The sequence below is a fragment of the Pelophylax lessonae genome (genome assembly GCF_965119305.1).
Source record: "Pelophylax lessonae genome assembly, chromosome: 4".
In the NCBI taxonomy this organism is placed as follows: Eukaryota; Metazoa; Chordata; class Amphibia; order Anura; family Ranidae; genus Pelophylax; species Pelophylax lessonae.
Window position 1 is genome coordinate 219459469 of NC_138771.1, and position 25404 is coordinate 219484872.

Consider the following 25404-nt stretch of genomic DNA (forward strand, 5'->3'; position numbering starts at 1 on the left):
CTGTGTGAAATGACGCGTGCTATCATTCCCATGAACTTTTCCTGGTCTCCTTATTGGATGCTGTGATCATGCTTCAGCATTGCTGGCCCCCTTCCAAGCCTTAAAATGCATGTAGTTCTATTATTATTAGTGCTCTCTCATCCACATCATAGAAAGCATGTAATGGAAGTTCAGCACAAAGTGCCTGTAATAGGCTCTTAGGAAATTGCATTGAGCAACCACAAAGCTAGAAGTACAAGTCCTTTTTATATAAAATAATTCAGAAGAGATTTTACAGATGTAAGTGAAATTGCTCATCCCTTGCAAAGTATATTTCTTATTGCACATATCTTATGCCCTGGTATGGTCAGTCAGATTTCTCCCATAGTCCCAGTTTGGAAAAACAGAGGGTGAATCTCACCTGAGGGGACACAGACAGACAGTATTCAAATTCTGACAGGAGTCCTAACCACCCTATCCAACTTTAAAAAAAATCATGGTTTTTACATGTAGAAGCAGAGTGCCAGAATTGGCCTTTATGAAAGTGGTTAAATAAAGTATAATCCCAAATATGAAATATTTATCACTTGTGCAATGAAACAAAAGGGGCCAATTTACTGTCCGTCATACCTTGGGGGGCTAGACCGTGGCCATAAGGAGTAGAAAATGTCCCGGCATCAGTGGGAGTAAACAATGCCCCGTCGCTTATGTCAGGGCGAGGAACTGTGCCCCATCGTTGGTGCCATTGGGACGGATTAGGCCCCAACGTTGGTGTCATTGGGAGGAACGTGCCCCACTGTTTCATTGGTAGGAATTGTGCCCTATCCTTGGCTTTATTTGGGGGATTGTGACCCATTGTTGGTGTCAGTTGATGAGATCCAATCCTATACCTGCAGTTGATCCAGAGGAAGGCGAAAAAAACCCACCCAGCAAAGCATGATCCAATTTGCTACAGCAGGGGAAAAAAATTCCTCCCTGTTCTCCCCGAGAGGCAATCGGATATTCCCTGGATCAACTTTACCTAAAACAATTTTAGTACCCATTTATATTATTTACACCTAGGAAAGAATCCAGGCCTTTTTTAAAGCAATCTAGTGAGCTAGCCAGGACCATCTCTGGAGGGAGTCTATTCCACATTTTCACAGCTCTTACGGTGAAGAAACCTTTCCGTATTTGGAGACGAAATCTGTTTTCCTCTAGACGTAAAAAGTGCCCCCTTGTCCTCTGTGTTGACCTTAAAGTGAACAACTCAACACCAAGTTCACTATATGGACCCCTTATGTATTTGTACATGTTGATCATATCCCCCGTAATCTCCTCTTCTCAAGAGAGAATAAATTCAGTTCCTCTAATCTTTCCTCATAGCTGAGCTCCTCCATGCCTCTTATCAGTTTGGTTGCCCTTTTCTGCACTTTTTCCAGTTCCCCGATTATCCTTTTTAAGAACTGGTGCCCAAAACTGAACTGCATATTCCAGATGAGGTCTTACTAATGATCTGTACAGGGGCAATATGATATCTCTCTCTGGAGTCCATGCCTCTGTTAATACAAGAAAGGACTTTGCTTGTTTTGGAAACCGCAGCTTGGGATTGCATGCTTTTATTAAGCTTATGATCTACCAGAACACCCAGATCCTTCTCCGCTATGGATTCCCACAGTTTTTACTGGGCCGAAGCACCCCCCCCAGGTCGTATCCCCCCCCCCCCCCCCAGCCCCTCAAAAATTTCAGTGATAACTGTGGGTCTGTCGGCCCAGGTTATGAGCTGGCTGTTGCCACATGTTCTTAAGGGGGGGCTAGACGGAGTTGCTGCTGACCGGTTTTCCTTGTGTGCAACGGGGGGTTGAGTAGGGCTCCCTGCCACCCTTGGGGTTTGTGACTAGGGCTGGGTTGTCCTCTGGGCGGCCGAATAGGGTGCCTCCATTGGGGGGCAGCCCCAGTGTGTTTGCCTGAAGCCCCCAATCTTCCTTTGGACATCTGCTGGGCTGTGCACTTGTGGCCCGGCCTCCACAAATATTTAGGCCGCGGCCTGCTAGGCCACGTGGTCAGCTTGTGGCCTCCCTTGGAAAGGGGTGGCGCTTTAGGGGCACTTCATTTTTAATGAAGAGCGCCTCTAAGTGTAATATTTATTGGCACTTTGGAAGGATAAAATCGTAGAAAACTCACAAGTGTGATGATAAAAAAGGCTCTGATCTAGTATCTGAGAGGTGAATGCCGATGTCATCTACTGGCTCCAGCGATATCTGTGAAGACTGGGGATGGCTTGCCGCCATTGTGTGGGGCACCTACCCCTACACCCACCCCTTTCATTGTGTGGGGCACCTACCATGATGGTCCTTAGAGCTGCAGGACCATCGGGGTATCCTGCCTGCGTGTCCACATCACGGCGGGCAGCCCCGTTTAAGGGGGCAATTTTCCTATTATGCTCTCTATGGAGGGAGCGGCAGTTGTATTTTGCAGGGTCCAGTAGGTGGTCTATTTGTGGGCCTTTGGTCAGCGTCCCCTTTGCGGGATTGCAGTTGGGCGACCTCCCCTGATTATATTTTCCGGGGGAGCTTAGTATATAGCGAGCCTACTGGGTCTGTGTCCACGCACCCTGAGTGCTCAGATAATGAGGATGTTTCCTCTGGTCCTCTAGCCGTGCATGAAAAGGCGCTGGTGGATGCCCTGTTTGTATCAGTGTGTGACACTTTAAAAAAGTAGGTTGCGGCTTTTGCTGCGTCGGAGGCTTCGGTTCTTTTTGGCTTTCCAAACCAGCGGGTGTGTTCCCTTTTATGCTTACTTTGATAACATTATCACGAAACAGTGGGGTTGTCCAAAACGTAGTGGTTCCTAAGCGCTTTTTGCAGATGGACTACAGCAGCAGTAGACCACTCCGGATGCCAATCCTGTCAGTGAAGAACAGGAAACTGAGGCTTCAATTCGCACAAGCTCACCAAAATTGGGCAATAGAAGATTGGAAAAAGGTAGCTTGGTCTGACGAGTCCGCTTCAACATTCAGATAGTAGGGTCCGAGGTTGGCGTACACATGAAAGCATGGATCCATCCTGCCTTGTATCAACAGTTCAGGCTGGTGGGGGCTATTTTCTTGGTACAATTTGGGCCCCTTTGTACCAATTGAACATCGTTTAAAATGCCACAGCCTACCTGAATATTGTTGCTGATGTCCATCCCTTTATGACTACAGTGTACCCATCTTCTGATGGCTCCTTCCAGCAGGATAATGCACCATATCACAAAGCTCAAATCATCTCACCACTAGGGATGATCGAACTTTTGAAAAGTTCGGTTCGGCCAGAACATCCGAACTTCCCGAAAGTTCGGCCCGGATTTCAGAACCCCATTGAAATCAATGGGACCCGAACTTCGGTAATCAAAAAACACAATTTTTAAGCCCTAAAACCCAATAAATGCCCCTAAAAAGTGCCTAGGGTTCTGGGTCATGCTCCATTAACTATTAATCACACAAAAAAAAGTTCTTAAAAATTGTCATTTTTGATAAAGCCAATTATTGAAAAAAAAAAAGAGGGATTTTGGATTTAGTATCTGGGGGGTCTAAAAAGTGTACATGTGAAATTTCAGCTCTGTAGCATGTCCAGAACCATGAAAAAAAAAAAGATAATTTTTCAGTAGAACAGGGATGTGGGACCCTCCTTTTACACCTATATGATCTTTTTTTCTGGTTCTGGACATGCTACAGAGCTGAAACTTCACAGGTACACCTTTTAGACCCCCCAGACACTAAATCACACAAAAATAGTTCTTAAAATTTTTTATTTTTGATAAAAAAAGCCAATTATTGAAAAATTAAAAAAAAAGAGATTTTTTTGATTTTTACTTTGGATTTAGTATCTGGGGGGGTCTAAAAGGTGTACATGTGAAGTTTCAGCTCTGTAGCATGTCCAGAACCATAAAAAAAAGATTGTTTGTATTAGAAAACTTTCAGCATAGGAGTATGGCTTCGCTGCTGTAACACCTTGCCGGTTTAATAGAAGGCATTTTTTTGGGTTCTTTGCAGTCAGGAAAAACATCTGAACTTGTGTATAGTGGTACTGTGCAACAAGTTCTGATGTTTTGCCTGCCTCCAAAAACCCCCTAAAAATGCCAGCAAAAACACACCTGGGCATCTTTTTTTGACACTAGCGTTTTTTTGGCATTTTTTGGGGTTCTTTTGAGGCAGGCAAAACATCTGAACTTGTGTATAGTGGTGTATATACACACCTCTATATATTTATATACACACCTAGACATATATAGGTGTGATAGTAGCAGAAATATATGCTTGCGCTAATGAAATCATTTACAGTAATATATTTCTGCTACTATCACACCTATATATGTCTAGGTGTGTATATAAATATATGTATGTGAGAGCCAATAAGAGCTCTAGGGCTGGATGAGGGGGGGAAATAACAGGAGACTGCAGAGATCCAGGAGTATTCATCCAGAGAGGAGAAATATGCAGGCAAGCAGTTCTGTGTGTGTGTGTGTCTGTCTGTCTGTGTATATGTATGTTATGTATGTGTGTGTGTGTATATATATATAATATGTGTGAGTTTGTAAATCCCGGAAGTGAACAGTCGGCTTCAGTTGCCCACGGTTAAAAATGGCTGCAGCCAGACTTGGTGGAGGGAGATTTCTGCAGTATATTTGGCAAGTACAGAATCACAGTGTATATATAAAATAATATGCAAAGTGGTTGGAGGGAAGCTTCAGAATGGCAATAATGTTTTTATTACAAATTATGTGAGCAGACTGCAGTTCCTCTTTAAAGAGATTTTAGGATCACAAGAATCACTACAGTTACTAAATGCAGATTAAAGTAGAACTATCAAAAACAAAAAAAGGTGCCTTTAGAATGGAGATGGATTAGAACACCTATTCTATTTGCCTTGTTTACCATTATCATTGAAAGTGAAAGTAAAAGAAAAGCCTTAAATTTTGGGTTGTCCCCAGAAAGGTAATAGTGGAGAAATCGACACTAGTTCTGGTGGCCTAGGGGTCCCCAAGGAATTCCCTTTAATTTACAGGGATTTCCCCTCACTTCCTGTTTGTGAATGGGACAGGAAGTAAAGGAAAGTCTCTGCAATGGGACACAGATGGTAAAAAAAAAAAAAAAAAACCCTCCCTTGCTCTATCCAAAATGGAAAAAGAAAGGTTTACTTTAACCTTTCTCCCTGTTTTTCAATAGATATTTATTTTTAAGATTGCCTGAGACTGGAATTTTTGTAATATTTTATTTTATATGTTCCTAGTTGCAATAGGAAAACCTGTACGTTTTTCTGCAATATTAGGCCTTCACTCACCCAGCCTGTCCAGCCTTCCCCATACAACTGCTAACCCCAGTTCATTGCTGATCAAAGCCTGGAAATTCCGTTTTTATGTTTTGTCTGTGTAGCCAGGAGACAGGCTGTGAAACACCTTCTGCCTACTTTTTCTGAAGCACTTCAACTGAATAAATGTGCCAGTGTCCATATTCTCATTTATATAATTCAGCAACAGAGCATAAAAGTATTTTTTTTTTTTTTTTATAATCTAAGCTATGCAGCACACCACAATTAGAATTCAGAAACAGGAAGGAAGTATTGATTACTTAGGAAAGCCAATGTTCTTTCTAATCAAAGCAGGCAGGGTAGAGCCCGCTTAAAATAGGTGTTATCATGTCATAACTTTCATCACAAGTCTGACTTCATATTTTCATTAGCTGTTTTATATTTTATGGGTTCCAATTACACTGAGCTGATAAGTCGATTTAAATTAACAGGTTCCTGACCGCCCGCCACGACAGGCTGGCTCTCCTGCCCTACGTCTGTTGCTCAGCAGGGATGCCGATCCACGGGGCCAGCGGCAATCACAGCCACGATCGCTCCCCACTGAGAAGACTGTCAGCTGTTGTAAACACAGCTGACCGTTCTTCTCTCTGAAACAATCACAGAGCGCCTGTGATCCTTCTATGTAGGATCACAGGTCTCTATGGTCATTACACAAGCCCATCCCCCATACAGTTAGAAAACAGTCCCCCAGGCTCACACTTAACCCTTTGATCACCACTGTGTATTACAGTAACTGTGCATATTTTTAGCACTGATTACTGTAGTAATGTCACTGGTCCCCCCAAAAGTGTCAAAAATGTCAGGGATCCGATCTGTCCGCCGCAATGTCGCAGTCCCGCTAAAAATCGCAGATCGCCGCCATTACTAGTAAAATATAAAAATGACATAAATCTCTCCCCTAGATGGTAGACTTCTGTGCAAACCAATCAAAATACGCCTATTGTGTTTTTTTTTTTTTTTTTTTTTTTTTTTTTTTTTTTTTACCAAAAATAAGTAGCAGAATACAAATTGGCCTAAAAGGATGAAAATTTTTGACTTTTTTTTATTTTTTTGGGGTGGGGGAATGTTATATAGCAAAATGGGAAAATATTGTGTGTTGTGTTTTTTTTTTTTTTTTTCAGAATTGTGCTTTTTTTATTTTTGTTTATGGCTCAAAAAATAAAAAATGCAGAGGTGATCCAATACCACAAAAAGAAAGCTCTATTTGTGGGGAAAAAGACATCAATTTTATTTCGGTACAAGGTCGCCTGATGCGCAATTTCCAGTTAAAGTGACGCAGTGCTAAATCGCAAAAAATGGCCTGGTCTTTAAGAGGGAAAATCATTCTGGTCCAGAACTGGTTAAACAATCTGGAATTGATTTTGGAAATTCCTTTTTAGCTTTAACTTCCCTGCTCTTTCATGTTTTTACCAGTTTTTATACAATTTATGTGCATTTCTCTGGCAGTAGTTCTTCTACAGTAGCATAAATAAAGCGAAAAAGGGCCTTCAAAGTGGGTTTTTTTTCCCCCTCTATCCCAGTTTTTTTTTTTTTTTAAATCTTGATAAGCGAAAGAGAACCTTTTAAAATGTGTGAAATCGATTAAGATGATTGGTCATCTTCTGGGTTCAGACTCTTTTGCTGATTCAATTGCTCAGCCCGAGATGATAAACTTTCTTCTACAAAAAAGTATTTCCTGTCGTAAAAGGCTACCTATCTCCGTACAGATATTGAAATCAAAGCTGAACTAAAGTTAATGACTCAGTCATTGAAGTCAAAGGGACAACCTAACAACCACCAACAATTTTTTTTAATTATTGTGGATTTCAGTGATGAGCAAACTTGATAATTTTCTCATAAACAAGCTTGCTTTATTTGTCATTTTTTTGCCGGATGTATCCATTTTCAATATTATCTAGGAAAATGCAGTTTACTATTCAGAACTAGAATTTATTAATAGTTAGCGACTCGTATTGTCAAAAAAAAAAGAAAACATTTTATTTGCCTGTTTGACACCTAATCATTTTTTTTCCTCTTTTGGGTCTATCTTAGCATCTGACACTCCGCAGGGTCGGATGCTTGGTCCCTCACTGTGTGCTTTTGTTTAGCCCAACAGCTTTATCATTTCTTGTAATGACATAGCATCTGGTAGGTGAAACCACTGCACACAGTGAGGGGACAGGCATCTGACAGAAGTATGTCAGATGCTGAAGATTCAAAACAACAGAACGGGCATGACCAGTATTGCCTCCTCTTCCACTTTTACAGGATTTTTTGTTTTTTTATTATGAGTGTTGCTTTATATTTACAGACGAAACAAAAAACTCTACTAGATATTAATACAGATATTATTGTAGATATCGTATAGATTTGATGATTTCCTCTTATCAGCGTTCGGAAACAAGCCCTATTCATCCACTTGGCATTTAGTTATCAGTACTTACTTTTCCTGAATAAATTATGTTGAAAAGCCTGTTCCTGCTGTTCAAATGTTTGAACTTCACCTCCATTAAAGTTGTGCTCGGGGAAATATTGAGAAACCAGTTTTTCTGCATACCAGCATATGGCTGAGGGGATGTATTTGCGGTCTTGGGCTGATGCAGCGTCCGGTGTGAACAAGTTGCTTTAACTTGCAGTTATATTTTTTTGTTCACTTATTTGTTGGTCATCTGTTCAATGTATATTAATCCACTTTGGTACAATAATACAACCTCTTTATTGCATTGATTGTACAAACAAATTAAAATGAACTTTCTCTATCGCTCATTGACAGACGTAGTCCTCGGTGATACAGCACCTTCGGGTTATGTTGCCTCCACAAGAGTAGGACTAGACAGGAAATAAAATGCTCTGGCCACACCCTAGGGGCAGTCCCAGAGGGTATATCCTCTCTCTCTCTGCCTCAGCAAATCAGTTTTTTTCTGTCTAGTCAGGAGTAAGGACCTAGATACCTTGCTGGGATCTTCGGTCCTGGCAGGATTTTTTTCTTAGAAAAGAATTTTTTAAGACCGCTTTTTTTCTCCAGTGTTCCTGTGAGATCTTCAAGCAAGAAAGCTGAACTGGGCGACGGGCTGGATGTTGAGATCCAGTGGTCACCCCAGTTCAGCCTACGAGCGCGTGCAGGCCATAGCTCCGCGCTGGGTCGGCCGCGACATAGTCCCACTGGACGGGGACTGACCCTGCGAGTTAAACGTCTCGCTGAAACGCCAAAGACCATGAGTCACGGCGCCCGTATTGGTCGACAGCCCTCCTACCTCGGTGGAGAGGGGTACTGTCAGGAGTTGGCGCCCGCCTGGTTCCGGTATGGTGAGTAGTATGTTCCCCGTTTCCCCCTGACGGGTCTTGTGGTGAACGCGGGCCCCTCTCTGTAATGGTAAGGATGGGTTCCCCTCTATCCTACAACATGTCACAGATCCCCCTAATTGAGTGTGATTTTTGTGTACAAGAAGCCAGGAGGCTTGGTTTGGGAGCTGACAATCTAATTGTAAAGATGTGTAAATGATTGTAGTCAGTGGCAGTACTAGAACTTTACTGTGATAGTATAAGGTATCCTACCTGTCAGTAGCCACAGGGCGATGTCTATACATGTATACTGCATTCCAGATCATTCCTCCAGCTAAGCAGCGGACCGCATACGGCCCGCTAGGGTCCGGTACCTCCGACCACGCTGACCACCATGAGGGTGAAGGGTTGTGAGGCCGAGATCCTTCTGCAGACATGCCGCTATTCTGTGCAGGCCGCCGCCATTGTCTGGTAGATCGCACGAGGCCGCCATTTTGGTGTAGCCTTGTGTCTCCAGCATGGGGGCGGCCATGTTTGAGGTGACTCAAACACCTCATGGAGCCAGGGGGAGGAGCCGGCAGGCGTGTTAAGGGGCGGAGCCGCCTCTTTTACCCAGGAAATAGGGCCAAAGACTTCCTGTCTGTAACAAGACAAGCACTGAGCAAGCTGATGAAAACTTCTGTGCATCAGGGATGAGCCTTGGGGTCTGTCTCTCTCTCTGTGGGGTCCAAAAAGGCAGGTAACACTGAGGGGCGCTGTTGCGACTGGGGGACACAAAAAAAAAAAAAAAAAAAGTTTTTTTTTTACTTTGTCATTTTTTGTCGCTGGCAAGTGTCTTGTATAATCATTGACCCTGCCGCATAGGTATCCCCACCTGATCCCCCTCAAGGTGGCCGCAGGACCCTCCAGTACCCCACTTGTTTTTAATGCATTATCGGCAATTTTGGAGTCTTTGGTATCCCGGGTGGAGGTGGCCTGTCAGGGACGGGGGTCAAGTAGCGACCCCCGCCTACCCCTATTGTTTATCAGATACTTCAGATACTTCAGATACGGATTCGGAATTGGTCAATGCAGTTGCAGGTCCCTCTTAGGGGGCTGTTGTCTCAGGTAATATCTCCTCAGCAGTGAGGAGCACGTTTCTGCCTCCGCCATAGCACAAGAGTGGTGGATGCACTAGTTGTGTCCATCCGGGAAACCTTTAGTCTTGAGGTTACACCGGCAGAGGTAGCTGAGACTGAGATTCCTTTTTGGTACTTGTTAGCCTACCAAAAGGGCGAAGGATTTTCCTTTACCCAAATGGGGTCGTTTTGAAACGAACCCCTGTTATTTCCAAACGCATGGCTAGGTGCTATGCGTTTGAGGAATTCCTCTTTATAGGATAGACGGTACCACCTGCTGTCTTGCCACAGACTGTTAGGATAAAAAGACCTCGTAACTAACGAGGACCTTCCTTTTCTGCTCATATAGAGTTGTTCGTTCCGCGAGGGCGGGCGATAAGGCGAAACCCTCCAAAGCCCCTTTAGAGGGGTTTCAAAGGGCGCTGGTCGGGTAAACATAGAGTCCGGCTCAGCCAAGCCTGAAGAATATAGCCTGATGCGCCCCTACCCATCTCTGGGGTGGGGGGGGGATGTCTTCACCGGTTTCTGGAGGACACAGGATCGAGTTTCGATCACTTCCACCGATGCGATTCTGCCCTTCTAACATTGAACGGTTTCAGGGGTTCTATTCGAACCTATTCACAATGCCCAGGAAAGAGGGCAAGGTGCGTCCAAATCTGGACTTGGGAAGAAATAGAGTCCATCCGTACAGTGGTGGCCTCCCTGCATAAAAGAGATTTCCTGGCGTCCATAGACATATAGGATGCCTATCTTTATATCCCCATCATCGCAGGACATCAGCGTTTTTTCGCTTTCCCAAAGATCATCCCTGGTTCCCACCAGGAGACTGAACTATCTGGGCCTAAGGTTGGATACATCCTGGGCAAGAGAGTTTCTCCTTGCTGGGAAACTCCAGAAGGTTCAGTCAACGATTCGGATGTTGCTGTCCGTCAATTTGGCTGGGACTGATGGTGGCCTTCTTAGAGGCAGTACCGTATCCCCAGTCTCATACCCGAATTCTCCTGAAGGAGATTCTTTTTTAATGGAATCAGAATTCCGATTCCCTGGACAATCGGATCCGGTTGAGCGAGCGGACCAGGAAGTCTCCGATGCTCAACCAGGGGAAGTCATTTCTTCCGATAGTATCCAGATTACCAATAAGGGTATCGGAACTGAGAGCGATCAGATTTTGTCTGATTTACTGGATCGAGCAGCTCTAGAGCAGCCCGATTCGGATCCAATCGCATATGGCCTCTTCATCCAGAGGTTTTGTCCCTAGCTGTCCCTTCATTGGGACATCCCGGATGTGGATCTGTTGGCACCTTGGCCTAACAGGAAGGTGCGGAGGTTTGTAGCTCGCGCCACGATCCTCTAGCGGACGCAGCAGAAACGCTGATCGCCCCGTGGGGGCAGTATCAGCTACGGCATGCCTTCCATCCTCTCAAGTTGCTGCGGGAACTTCTTCGCAGGATAGAGGTGGAGGGAATTCCAGTTATTCTGGAAATTCTGGATTGACCTCGTCAAGCCTGGTACGCCGACTTGGCGAGGCTAGTCGCGGACGCTCCTTGGAGACTTCCTCTCAGGGAGGATTTGCGGTCTCAGGGACCGATCTTCCATCTTGCTTTACAGTCGCTGGCTTAATGGCCTGGCCATTGAGACCCAGGTACTGAAGGACAAGGGAGTGTCAGCTTCAGTTATTCCTACCTCCAGTTAAAGCAAGGAAAGCGACTTCCAGCACATGGAAGTCTTATATTGCATGGTGTGAATCTATTGGATTTCCCCCACAGACCTATTCGGTGACCCGAATTTTGGTCTGTCTGCAACAAGGGGTTGAGCAGAAACTATCCTTGAGCACGATCAAGGGTCAGGTTTTCGGCGTTGGCAATCTTCTTTCAAGAAACCTTTGGCTAATCATTCCTTGGTGCGGAATTTCATCCAGGGGGTGCGACATCTGGCTCCGCCAGTGCGCGCACCCTTACTGCCTGGTATCTTAATTTAGTGTGGTCGGTTCTTCAGAAACTTCTCTTTGAAGATATTGGGGAGATTCCCTTGCTTACATTCCCAGAAGGTGGCCTTCTTGGTGGCCATTACTTCTCTACGCAGGGTGTCAGAACTGGCCGCATTATCCTGTCGTTCCCCAGATCTGGTGGTTCATAGGGTTAAGGTGGTTCTTCTTCCGAATCCATCCTTCCTTCCTAAAGTGGTTTTCGTAAGAGACGGACTCACTTTTTGTGATCACGGATAGCCCTTGAAGGGGGTTGCCTGTGTCTACCGCGACCATATCTACATGGATCAGTCAGACGGTGGTACAGGCTTATTCTATTAAGGGTCGGAATCCTCCGTTCCCTGTTAGGGCGCACTTCACTCGAGCGCTCAGTACTTCCTGGGCCTTTCGCCATCAGGCGTCAGTGGTCCAGGTATGTAAAGCGGCCACCTGGTCGTCGGTACATACCTTTACAAAATTTTATAAAATTGATGTGATGGCATCGGCGGATGCCTCATTTGGCCGCAAGGTTTTGCAGTCCGCAATTTGAGGAGACCGGTGGTCTACCTCGAGGGTTTTTTTCTGTTTGAAAATTTTTTTGTTGTCTCATCATTGAGGATGAGCATTGTAAACTTCTAGTTGGCACCGGTTGGGCCTTCTAGATTTGGATTTGATTTCCATTTTCCCACCCCTCATTTGTGATACTGCTCTGGGACTTCCCGAAGGTGCTGTATCACCGAGGACTACGTCTGTCAATGAGCGATAGAGAAAAATGGATTTTTGTAAAATCTTACCGTAAAATCCTTTTCTCTTAGCTCATTGACAGACGTAGTACCCGCCCCTCTGTTTTTTTGAGTTGGGTTGGGTTAAATTCTCTAAAGACTGCTTTTATGACATAACTGATTTGCTGAGGCAGAGAGAGAGAGGATATACCCTCTGGGACTGCCCCTAGGGTGTGGCCAGAGCATTTTATTTCCTGTCTAGTCCTACTCTTGTGGAGGCAACATAACCCGAAGGTGCTGTATCACCGAGGACTACGTCTGTCAATGAGCTAAGAGAAAAGGATTTTACGGTAAGATTTTACAAAAATCCATTTTTAAGTGCATCTGACATAATGCCTGCTCCTTTTGAAAGGAGGATACTGGCCCTTTCTTTGAAATTGGAGTGAGTTTTGAAGCCTGTTCTTTCTGCTACTTGCAAACTCCGATTCTTTGCCAAGGAATGCGTCAGGCTACTAGAATAGCACAGAAATACATCTGGATTCCTTTTATTGCTATTGTGACACCATGGCACTTTTTACTGTTTTTTGTTTTTTTCCTTTTTTACAATATGCTCGTGTCAAATCTTTCTTCTTCCACATCAACAGGTTAATCAACAGGTTAATTAAGTCTTTTATACTAAAGAGCTGTACTTATAGAAAATATCAATATGCTGTACATATTGTAAAATGTCCACATTTATAATACAGTCAAATAAGATTGCACTCCATTTGTGCTTAAGAATTTTTTTGGGGGTTCGTTAAATGATATTTCAAGGATGAAGCACACAAAGGGCAAAATAAGAACTAAAATATCTGATGAGCACCTTGAGAATTCTTTGATAATTACTACTACATCCATTGAACCACATATTGATGCATTTTATCAAATGCGGTGTCAAATATTGCAAATGTTACCCACTTTTACCTTTTTTAATCAAAAATATTACAAAAAAAATTACCGTATATACTCGAGTATAAGCCGAGTTTTTCAGCACATTTTTTTGTGCTGAAAACGTCCCCCTCGGCTTATACTCGAGTCAAGGAAAAAAAAAAAAATTCCCTGTCCGCTCCGACGGGTTTAAGGTTTAAAAATGGCGCCGCCCGTTGCATACATGTCACCGCGCACGCGCCGCCGCCGCTCGTGTAATTTCGGCTATTCCCGGCGCCGCTCGGGAGAGGCCGGGAATAGCCGAAAGTATACGAGCGGCGGCGCGTGTCCAGTGACGTGTCGGCGCCATTTTTAAAATGACGGTGCCTCTGGAACAGGTAAGTGAAACAGCTTCACTACCTGCCATTATGCAGGGCTGCGGGCACACTACAAGGGATGCAGTGCTGCGGGCATGGTCCACATGTACCATGCCCACAGCACTGCATCTCCTGTAGTATGCCCACAACCCCGGATCCTCTTGTACCATGCCAGTACCCTGCATTCTCCTGCACCATGCCAGTACCCTGCATTCTCCTGCACCATGCCAGTACCCTGCATTCTCCTGCACCATGCCAGTACCCTGTATTCTCCTGCACCATGCCAGTACCCTGTATTCTCCTGCACCATGCCAGTACCCTCCTGCACCATGCCAGTACCCTCCTGCACCATGCCAGTACCCTCCTGCACCATGCCAGTACCCTCCTGCACCATGCCAGTACCCTGCATTCTCCTGCACCATGCCAGTACCCTGCATTCTCCTGCACCATGCCAGTACCCTGCATTCTCCTGCACCATGCCAGTACCCTGCATTCTCCTGCACCATGCCAGTACCCTGCATTCTCCTGCACCATGCCAGTACCCTGCATTCTCCTGCACCATGCCAGTACCCTGCATTCTCCTGCACCATGCCAGTACCCTGCATTCTCCTGCACCATGCCAGTCACCCTGCATTCTCCTGCACCATGCCAGTCACCCTGCATTCTCCTGCACCATGCCAGTCACCCTGCATTCTCCTGCACCATGCCAGTCACCCTGCATTCTCCTGCACCATGCCAGTCACCCTGCATTCTCCTGCACCATGCCAGTCACCCTGCATTCTCCTGCACCATGCTAGTCACCCTGCATTCTCCTGCACCATGCCAGTCACCCTGCATTCTCCTGCACCATGCCAGTCACCCTGCATTCTCCTGCACCATGCCAGTCACCCTGCATTCTCCTGACCCATGCCAGTCACCCTGCATTCTCCTGACCCATGCCAGTCACCCTGCATTCTCCTGTACCATGCCAGTACCCTGCATTCTCCTGTACCATGCCCGCCGCCCTGCATTCTCACCCTAGGCTTATACTCGAGTCAATGATTTTTCCCATCTTTTTGTGGTAAAAGTAGGGGTCTCGGCTTATACTCGGGTCGGCTTATACTCGAGTATATACGGTAAGCTTTATTGCTCAGGTACATTAATCTATATCTGTGATCTTTAACTTGTGTTCTACCCAACTTTTTCTGCTCATCAGCTATTCTAATGCCTTGGTACACAAATGAGCTTATGAGCTGATGGTCCGCCTTTTCTTTTTTTTTTTTTTTTTTGCATGTGAATATTTAGAAATTATGTAATGTGTTGTAGTGTATTTGTGTTGTCTTTTTTGAACGACAACTGTACTGATTAAATGAAAATCATGCAGTCTGGTATCATACAAGGATTTTCGTGCTTGTTCCAGATATTATGTGATGAGATGCCATGATTGGCTCTCGAAAGTACTACCAATTAGATTATCGCATTATCACTTCGAAAGGAGTATTTTTTAGACGGTTTTCTGATCGTGTGTACAGGCCATTCGGGTGTATGCACTCATATAGAGTGTTTTAATACAGCTGTTTAGGAGCGTTTATTGTGTTTTTTTTTTTTTTTTTTTTTTCTTCTGGCAGAAAACTCCTCTTAAATGCAAACCAGTTGTGGTGATTTTTTTTTTTTTTCTGCCTCTAAACGCTTAGCTTAAAAGAAGCCTATAATCATCCTAATGTGCATGGACGCATAGGATAACATTGAGCTGCTTCTACAAGCAAAACTCACGTAGAAGCAGCATTTAAGTTAGTGTATTAGTGTACCGAAGGTATTTCACACAATTGGATTACAGAAACACACTGGACATTATATAAAACAGTAATAGAGTGGATGCTAGGGTTTTACAAACACTAAACTAGGGCTTATTTTCATGGTAGGGCATATATTGCAGCCCTCCCCGAAAATAACAGTAGGTCTTATTTTCAGGGTAGGTCTTATTTTTGGGGAAACTCGGTAAGACTGTTGGATTGTACTTGCATTGCTAATTGTTTCCTGACATCTCTGTCTAGAAACAAATGATGATCCTGTACAATATTTGTAACAAGATACATAATTACTGTAGTAATTTTTTACTATTATGTAGTTTAAAAAAAAAAATCCCTTAGAAATTATCTCTATTTAACTGTAAAATGAATTTGGTCTATCTTTTGTCATTTAATGGAAAGAATATCCATTGTAGCCGATGAATCAAAAAAAGCTAACTTTTTTTTTTTCCCCTTGTTTTCTGTTGTCTCTGGTAGGTTGTTTGCTGTGTCATTTAAAATGACCATTGACTCATGAATTACATATTACCTGGTTCTAACAGCCCAAAAAACAGTATTTCCCAAAAGCAAGGGATACATTTTAAATGTTTATACATTGATGGTCCCTTTGTGTGCTGGCATATCGTTATCGCTCCCCATTGGTGCTATGTAGCCTGGTACCACCAGCTCCATCAGCCGTCCACTGCTTGCTCTGGTCACTCTTTGCTGTTGAGGCCTGCATTTAAAGATTTGATTTTTGATCATGAAAATTTATTGACAATAACTGCTTTTTTGTTTTTGGGGAAAAACATTCTGCAGCAAAACGCAAAGGAATGCTGTCAGTGTAATCATGTTGATCATTGTACTTCAGTCAAGGCAAAGAAGGAATGTACTTGCTAGTCAGCATTTAGAACAGGAAATATATATTTTTCTTCCTTAGGGAGAGAGTGGAGGATGGAATTTAGATGCTTCTGTGACATTTACAGAGTTCACACACACATACTCCCACACACACACAAACCACAAACACATTTACTGACCTAGCATAAAGATCTTGTTTGCATGCAGTTCAGTTTCCTATTCCTAATATTACGATTTACCTACAATGCTCATCTAATTTGACAGTTTTTCTTAAAAGCATGGGCCAAAAATTGCAAGATCGTGATATTCAAACAATCAGAATCACTCCAAAAAACTGGTAACTGTGATTGCAAGGTCCAGAAATGTAAGCCTGATGGAGCATTACTTTTAGCACTCGGGTGTTGCTGCCTGCCATACGCAACCCATTCAAGTGTATGGCGTAAGTCTTGAACGTGGGATGTATGCTGCCACTAGGCGAGGACACTGGAAAGCAAAGTTGCCCATATAAGGCCTACTCCTGCCAGTAATCCTCAGTTTTTTCTTTTTTTGCTAGTGTCTTTCTACCTAGTGGCCCTTCGCCTAGTGAGTCCTAGGCTTTGCCCTTTCCCCTCTCATACTCAGTTGGCCTCAGTTGGCCCCAGTTAGTTCCTGACCACTGGGCCCTGGCCTTGGGCAGAAGGGGTGGAGGGCAAGAGTATCTTGGGCTAGGAGGGGTATGACTGACTAAGTTTTGCATTTATTGTTTCTGGCAGCCATGGCCTAGCACAGTGGTCTCCAAACTGCGGCCTGGGAGGCCAGATGCGGCCCTTTTCTAGCTTATATCCGGCCCTTGGGTTACTATTTCATCCACTGATACTAACAATTGGGTGTAACTTCCTTCATTGACACCAGTGAAGGGGCACAATTCTTCCCAATGACACCAACAATGAGGCCCAGTGACACCAATAATGGGGCATAATGTCTTCAAATACCAATGATGGAGCACAATTTCTCCCAATGACACCAACAATGGGGCCCAATAACATCAGTGGATGAACACACTGCCTCCTACTCACACCAATAAAGGGACACAATTCCTCCCACTGACACCAAAGATGGGGCATTGTTTGTTTCTTCCCAGTGATATTGCAACTTTTCTACTCCAAATTGCCACAATCCTGTCCCTCTACAGTCTGAAGGACAGTAAACTGGCCCTGTATGTAGAAAATTTGGAGACCCCTGGCCTAGCATGTACCACTTTAAAATGGTCTGTCACAGTCCTAAGCATATAGCGTGCCACTTTTCATTCCTGAGACACATGTTGGTGTTGAATTGCCTGTTATGTGTGCATAGTCCAGCCCTTTTATAGAAAGTACAACTCTGTCATTTTCAGAATATTGCTCTAATAAACCTGAGACAATATTGTAATTTTTCTCAAGTTAGTGAGACAAAACTCAGAACTGGCGGCCTTATCCTGTAAATAGACATATGCCGGTTTTCGGTAATTCGATATATCGCGGTATTGCATAGCCACGGTATTGTTATTGTGGCATTTTTAAAATACCGAGTTTCTCTGCTCCTGGGTCTGACTTGTGAATTGATACATTTCAGTGAGCTGGATGACTCATTCACTCACACAGCTAACGCCTTTCAGCATTAAGTCTCCCAGTAACTATAAACAAAAATGATTACATTGTATCTTTTCCTTCCCTCTGCCAGGGAGAAAGGAAGTTTAACCTCTTAAAGACTGGACCTTTTTCTGACACTTGTTGCTTGCAAGTTAAAATCAGTTTTTTTTTTTTTTTGCTAGAAAAGTACTTAGAACCCCCAAACATTTTATATATTTTTTTAGCAGAGACCCTACAGAAAAAAATGGCGATTGTTGTAATATTTTATGTCACACTGTATTTGCGCAGCAGTCTTTCAAACGCAATTAATAGACTTTAACCGGTTGCCGACCGCCGCACGACTATATACTGCGGCGGTCAGCCCCGGCCAGGCAGAGTGACGTATCGGTACGTCACTCGCCTGTCACTGACTTGCGAGCCTATCGCGGGCGGGCGCGCGCCCGCCGAGGCGCGCGCCCGCCGCGGCTCGTTCACAGACAAGTCAGTGCGTGTGACCGGCGGACTCTATGTCCGCCAGTCACACTGCGATCGCTCCTGTGAAGGGAGAAAGACAGAGCAGCTTGTGTAAACAAGCTGCCTGTCAGTTCTCCCTGTGTAAAAGTGAAGATCTGTCCGTTCTACTATGTAGAACGGTTGATCTTTGCTTTTACACCAATAGGAATGTCCCTACACAGTTAGAATCACGCCCCTAGGACACACTTAACCCCTCCCTGTCCAATAAAGTTAACCCCTTCCCTGCCAGTGTCATTTTTGCAGTAACAGTGCATATGTATAGCACTGATTACTGCAGTAATGTCACTGGTACCCCCAAAAGTGTCAAAAATGTCAGTCAAGGGTCCGATCTGTCCGCAGCAATGTCGCAGTACCGAAAAAAAAATCGCAGATCGCCGCCATTACGCGTTAAAAAAAAAAACACCAAAAATGACAAAAATCTTTCCCTTTGTTAGTAAACGCGATAACTTTTGCGCAAACCAATCAAAATACGCTTTTTGCGATTTTTTTTTTTTTTTTACCAAACATAGGTAGCATAAAACAAATTGGCCGAAAAATGTTAAAAAATTTTGATTTTTACTTTTTTTTTTGGGGAATTTCATATAAAAAAATGTGAAAAATGTTATTTTTGCAAAATTTACGCTCTTTTTTTGTTTATAGCGCGTGATCAAAAAATCGCACAGGTGATCAAATACCACCAAAAGAAAGCTCTGTTTGTGGGAAAAAAAGGACGTCAAATTCGTTTAGGTATAGCGTCGCACGACCGCGCAATTGTCCGTTAAAGTCACGCAGTAAAAAATCGCAAAAAAAACCCTGGTCCTTTAGCAGCCAAATCCTCCGGGGCTTAAGTGGTTAATGAATAAAAAAAAAAAAAAAACGTAACAGTAAAGTTATCCCAATTTTTTTTTTGTTACACAGAGAATCGTGAGAGAATCGTGATCTTTATTCCAAGCTAAAAAATCGTGATTCTCATTTTGGCCAGAATCGTGCAGCTCTAATATATATAATACACACACACGCATAGCAGCCCACATTACATTATTATATAGCCATCAAGCAGTGTCTGGCCTACCTGGTGATGACTGGTCCTGGCGCTCTGATCCGATGGCCTGGTCTTTAAAGGGGCAAATCCTTGCGATCCAGAAGTGGTTAAACCTGCAGGAGGACCGGTGTTTTTATCTACTAACCACTTTAGAACCGCTCACAGTAATACTACTGCGGCAGAGTGGTTCGTTATCGTCCAGCGACGTAGTATTAACGTCGTTAGACACTCCCCCTTCTGGGCGGCGCTTGCGCGCCGCCGGAGGCTCGCTCCCGCTGTTTTCATTCACAGCGGGAGTCTGGCCAGGGGAGGAGCAGCGGCGATCGCCGCTGCTCTTACCCGATCGTCGGGGATCGAGTCTGGAGATCCGCCTGCTGTGTGTAAACACAGCGGGCGGATCTCCATAGTGACAGGGAGTGACAGATCGGACTGTTCAGCATAGCTGGACATCCGATCTGTCCATGACTCACACAGTCACCTCCCCCCCTACACGTCAGTAAGCACCAGGCATACATTAACCCCTCCCTCTCCAATAAAATTAACCCCTTCCCTGCCAGTGTCATTTTTACAGTAACAGTGCATATTTATAGCACTGATTACTGCAGTAATGTCACTGGTACCCCCAAAAGTGTCAAAAATGTCAGTCAAGGGTCCGATCTGTCCGCCGCAATGTCGCAGTCCCGCAAAAAAAATCTCAGATCGCCGCCATTACGCGTTAAAAAAAAACACCAAAAATGACAGAAATCTTTCCCTTTGTTAGTAAACGCAATAACTTTTGCGCAAACCAATCAAAATACGCTTATTGCGATTTTTTTTTTTTTTTTTTTTACCAAACATATGTAGCATAAAACAAATTGGCAAAAAATTTTTAAAAAAATTGGTTTTTACATCTTTTTTGGGGGGAATTTCATATAAAAAAATGTTAAAAATATTATTTTTTCAAAATAAACGCTATTTTTTTGTTTATAGCGCAAAAAGTAAAAATCGCACAGGTGATCAAATACCACCAAAAGAAAGCTCTGTTTGTGGGAAAAAAAGGACGTAAATTTCATTTGGGTACGGCGTCGCACGACCGCGCAATTGTCAGTTGAAGTCGCACAGCGCCGAATCGCAAAAAGTGGCCTGGACGGAAGACAGCAAAATCCTCCGGTGGTAAAGTGGTTAATGACTTTACTATTGCTTTAGGCCTGGTTCACATGTATGCGGGTTGGTGGTTCACATGTATGTGGGTTGGTGGTTCACATGTATGCGGGTTGGCGGCCCACATTTGCACAGGCATAGCAGCCCATTTGAACGGGCTGCTATGCCCTCATTTTCCGCAGAAAAAAGGTGCATGCAGCATTTTTTTAAAATTCAGTGGCCTTGAAATCCATCCTGCTTTTGCACCATGTGACTAAACTGCAGTTCCTGCTCTGGCAAGCTTTCTGCATTTTTTGTATACGTGGGCACGGCATTTAAAAACAGTTTGCGTGTGCAGCAACGGCAGGTAAGTCGCATGGTGCAAAAGGATGGATTTCATGGCCACTGCATTTTTTTAAATTCTGCATGCACCTTTTTTCAGCTGAAAACGCAGGCATAGCAGCTCAAGCCCATTCACATCAATGGGCTGCTATGCCTGTGCAAATGTGGGCCCCCAACCCGCATACATGTGAACCAGGCCTAAAGCAATAGTAAAGTCATTAATTGGTTAAACCTGCAGGAGGACCGGTGTTTTTATCTATTAATGACTTTACTATTGCTTTAGGCCTGGTTCACATGTATGCGGGTTGGGGGCCCACATTTGCACAGGCATAGCAGCCCATTGATGTGAATGGGCTTGAGCTGCTATGCCTGCGTTTTCAGCTGAAAAAAGGTGCATGCAGAATTTAAAAAAATGCAGTGGCCATGAAATCCATCCTTTTGCACCATGCGACTTACCTGCCGTTGCTGCACACGCAAACTGTTTTTAAATGCCGTGCCCACGTATACAAAAAATGCAGAAAGCTTGCCAGAGCAGGAACTGCAGGTTAGTCGCATGGTGCAAAAGCAGGATGGATTTCAAGGCCACTGAATTTTAAAAAAATGCTGCATGCACCTTTTTTCTGCGGAAAATGAGGGCATAGCAGCCCGTTCAAATCAATGGGCTGCTATGCCTGTGCAAATGTGGGCCGCCAACCCGCATACATGTGAACCACCAACCCGCATACATGTGAACCAGGCCTAAAGCAATAGTAAAGTAATTTATAAACAACACCTCCTTCAGGTTTAACCACTTCTTGACCACAAGGATTTGCCCTCTTAATGACCAGGCCATCGGATCGGAGCCGAGCGCCAGGACCAGTTATCACCAGTTAGGCCAGACACTGCTTGATGACCTATTTTAGGCCTGGTTCACAGAGTCTGTACTGACTGACTATATAATAATGTGCATAAGTGAACCAAAGCCCCTAAATTCAGCAATGAAATTGAAGTGAGGTGGAAATTTAATAATTTAAATTTAATAATAGAATACCGTGATAATACCGTATACCGTGGCAAAACCTTAATCAATTAATCGCAGCATGAAAATCTGATACCGTCACAAGCCTACCTGTAAAGAACACTTGCTTCCTTGTTCCTCAAAAAGATAAGGTGGTTTTGTTTTAGGCTCCAAGCCTCATGTTTTCCTAACGTTGGCCATACACTGTATAAAATTTGCTCAGTAGGTGATCTGTTGGCTGCCTGACTGTGATGGTGTTCACCATCACTGGAATTTAAGGACAGATGGGTGATGGGTTGAATTGCTTCATATTTGTCAGCAAGGTCATTTGTTCCCTTTGCCATGAGGTCTCTGAGCAGGAAGTCCAACTCCTAATATGGTCATTCCCAGGAAGTTCAATGGGGAGACGGGCTGGCTAACAATGTTGCTTTTTGTCTGAGGTGGCTTTCCATTCACCTATTGTCAGGTGTGCTAATGACCTCCCCTGTTGTCTGCTAAGGGATGTATTGACACTCAGAGTAATGTGTATTGAGGGCTCGTTAGGGAACCATTGTTCTGTGTCTGACTATTGTGTACATTGATTGCCCCCTGGGGCTTCTGTCTCCTTGCACATGGCAGTCCTTCTGGTCAAGCTATCTGACCAATCACTGCTGACTCATTTTCAATTCCTCATTTGCATGGCTAAAGAGGACCTGAATGGGAACTGCAGGTACTTTGCAATTGACCAATGGGAGGGCGGTTGTTGGGGGGCAGGATGTTCCAAATTCTGTATAAAAGTGTGCTGTGTTCTTCCAATAAATTGTCTTCCTGTTTGAACTTGCATACAGCCTTGCCTGGTGTTTGTTCTAATGGATTCCTGACGGCTCATAGCTGTAGTTCAGATCCCGGATCCTTGGTTGACCGAACCTTCAGACGTTGCGATCTGCAAGCTGACTGACTAGAAACAGAGGAGTGTCGGGAGAGCGGACAGAGTGAGCAAGGGTCTCGTCACATTGGTGGCAGTGGTGGGATTTGCTCTCCAGTTACCGGGACACTCCAAACCACCAGAGTCAATGACCAGCTATGCAGGAGAGCCACGCTGAAAGACTTGAGAGCCGCGGAGGGACCAGTGGGACAAAGAACAAGGCCACCCTGATCAGTGAACCTTAAGAGCTGGTTCCAGGGAAGCCACGCGCATACCATAGAGGACATCACCCAGCTAGTACTATTAGAACAGTTCTTTAACCACACCCCTCAGGTAGTAAGGGATTGGGTGCGAGATAAACAACCACAGACGGTACAGCAAGCGGCTACTCTGGCCGATGAATATCTGGACTCTCGAAGGTCAGGCGAAAACGAGCGCTATCCACTATCTCGGCCCAGTTTACCAGCCTCTAAGCCGACTTCAGTACCTCCGTGGTCTGCCTCTAGACCCCCAGTCCGACCCAACCCTCCTACCGGACCTAAGTGCTATACCTGTAATCGAACTGGTCATCTGCAACAATATTGCCCTAGCCAAACCACAAGGTATCGAGAGACTAATCATCCATCCAGACCAGCGGCTCATTGCTACCAGAATGAGCCCAACCATCGAGATGTTCAGGAAGAGTGCGGCGAACTTTTCAAGCGGATCCTGTCCAAGCTGCTGCCGGAGATAATCGGCAGCACCATCGCCAGGCAGTATGGGTTAATGGGCAGCCGGCCCAGGGACTCCGTGATTCCGGGGCTACGATTACCCTCATCCAGCCTCACATGATTCCCCAGTCAGCCCGGACCGGCCAGACTGTTGCAGTCAGGGTAGCAGGGGGCAAGGTGCTACGTTTATCCACCGCCCAAGTCCTCTTGGATTGGGGCTCAGGGGAGCGATATGTGCGAGTGGGATTACTACGCGAGTTACCCGCAGAAGTACTTTTGGGGAACGATTTGGGCCATTTAACTTCCTCTTATGCACCAGAGGCCGCCATGGCCGGGACCACCAGACCTCACAGCCACAGTCGCTCTCCCATGTCAAATCGAAGGCGGCATATAGGAAGTAGACTAAGTCCGGCAAATGCTGATCCTAACTGCTGTTTGGGCGTGTTTGGCCTAAGTCTTTACACAACGGAGTGAGATTTAAGAGAAGTATTTTCAAAATATGGTCCAATGGCTGATGTATCCATTGTGTATGATCGGCAGTCTCGACGTTCCAGGGGTTTCGCGTTTGTCTGCTTTGAAAATGTTGAAGACGCAAAGGAGGCAAAAGAACGTGCAAATGGAATGGAACTTGATGGAAGACACATACGTGTAGATTTCTCAATTACACAAAGGCCCCACCCCCCTACACCAGGAATATACATGGGAATGGGGAGGGGTTATCTCGACAGACAGACCTAGAACCTTAAGACTACTTTTCCAACATCCTCGAGTTGACCCGTTCGGGGTCCCATTGTGGCTGTTGGACTGTTTCCCCAGGGGAAGATATGTGATGGGTGTTCACCATCACTGGAATTTAAGGACAGATGGGTGATGGGTTGAATTGCTTCATATTTGTCAGCAAGGTCATTTGTTCCCTTTGCCATGAGGTCTCTGAGCAGGAAGTCCAACTCCTAATATGGTCATTCCCAGGAAGTTCAATGGGGAGACGGGCTGGCTAACAATGTTGCTTTTTGTCTGAGGTGGCTTTCCATTCACCTATTATCAGGTGTGCTAATGACCTCCCCTGTTGTCTCCTTGCACATGGCAGTCCTTCTGGTCAAGCTATCTGACCAATCACTGCTGACTCATTTTCAATTCCTCATTTGCATGGCTAAAGAGGACCTGAATGGGAACTGCAGGTACTTTGCAATTGACCAATGGGAGGGCGGTTGTTGGGGGCAGGATGTTCCAAATTCTGTATAAAAGTGTGCTGTGTTCTTCCAATAAATTGTCTTCCTGTTTGAACTTTCATACAGCCTTGCCTGGGGTTTGTTCTAATGGATTCCGGACGGCACATAGCTGTAGTTCGGATCCCGGATCCTTGGTTGACCGAACCTTCAGACGTTGCGATCTGCAAGCTGACTGACTAGAAACAGAGGAGTGTCGGGAGAGCGGACAGAGTGAGCAAGGGTCTCGTCACACTGACATCCCTCAATTGTTGGCCAAAAAGCAGTCGTATCCAATCAGATGCAGATGCTGTTCAAGCCTTGCTGGCTATCAATATGCAATAGATACATTAGGATTCAGGATTCTGATCGTTTTTGGCTTAAGGTGATTTCTCCCTTCCACCGTAATTGGGTTTCATTCATCGACAGACACAGCTCTTGATCTTCTTAACCATTGGGTCATCCCAAAGCAGCGTTAAACATGAGAGGTGGGAACAGCCAAAAACTGTGAAAAAGAAACCCTAGGCTAACTATATGCCAACGAGGTAAACAGGATCTCAACCAAAACAACTGAAGCTCACCTGAAAAAAAAACAATACACCCTCAAAGAGGACCAGTAAACAGCAGCCAGCAAAAACCTTGCGCCCAAAGGAAGCATCCGCAGATGCCAACACATACACTTCATAGAACTTTGTGAAAGTGT

General features: G+C 44.7%; 1 protein-coding gene across 2 annotated transcripts in view; it reads left to right on the top strand.

The window, feature by feature from the left end:
- The window catches only part of WASL (WASP like actin nucleation promoting factor), a 107471-nt gene that overhangs the window by 18882 nt on the left and 63185 nt on the right, over nucleotides 1–25404 (top strand). The gene's annotated exons all lie outside the window — the stretch shown is intronic.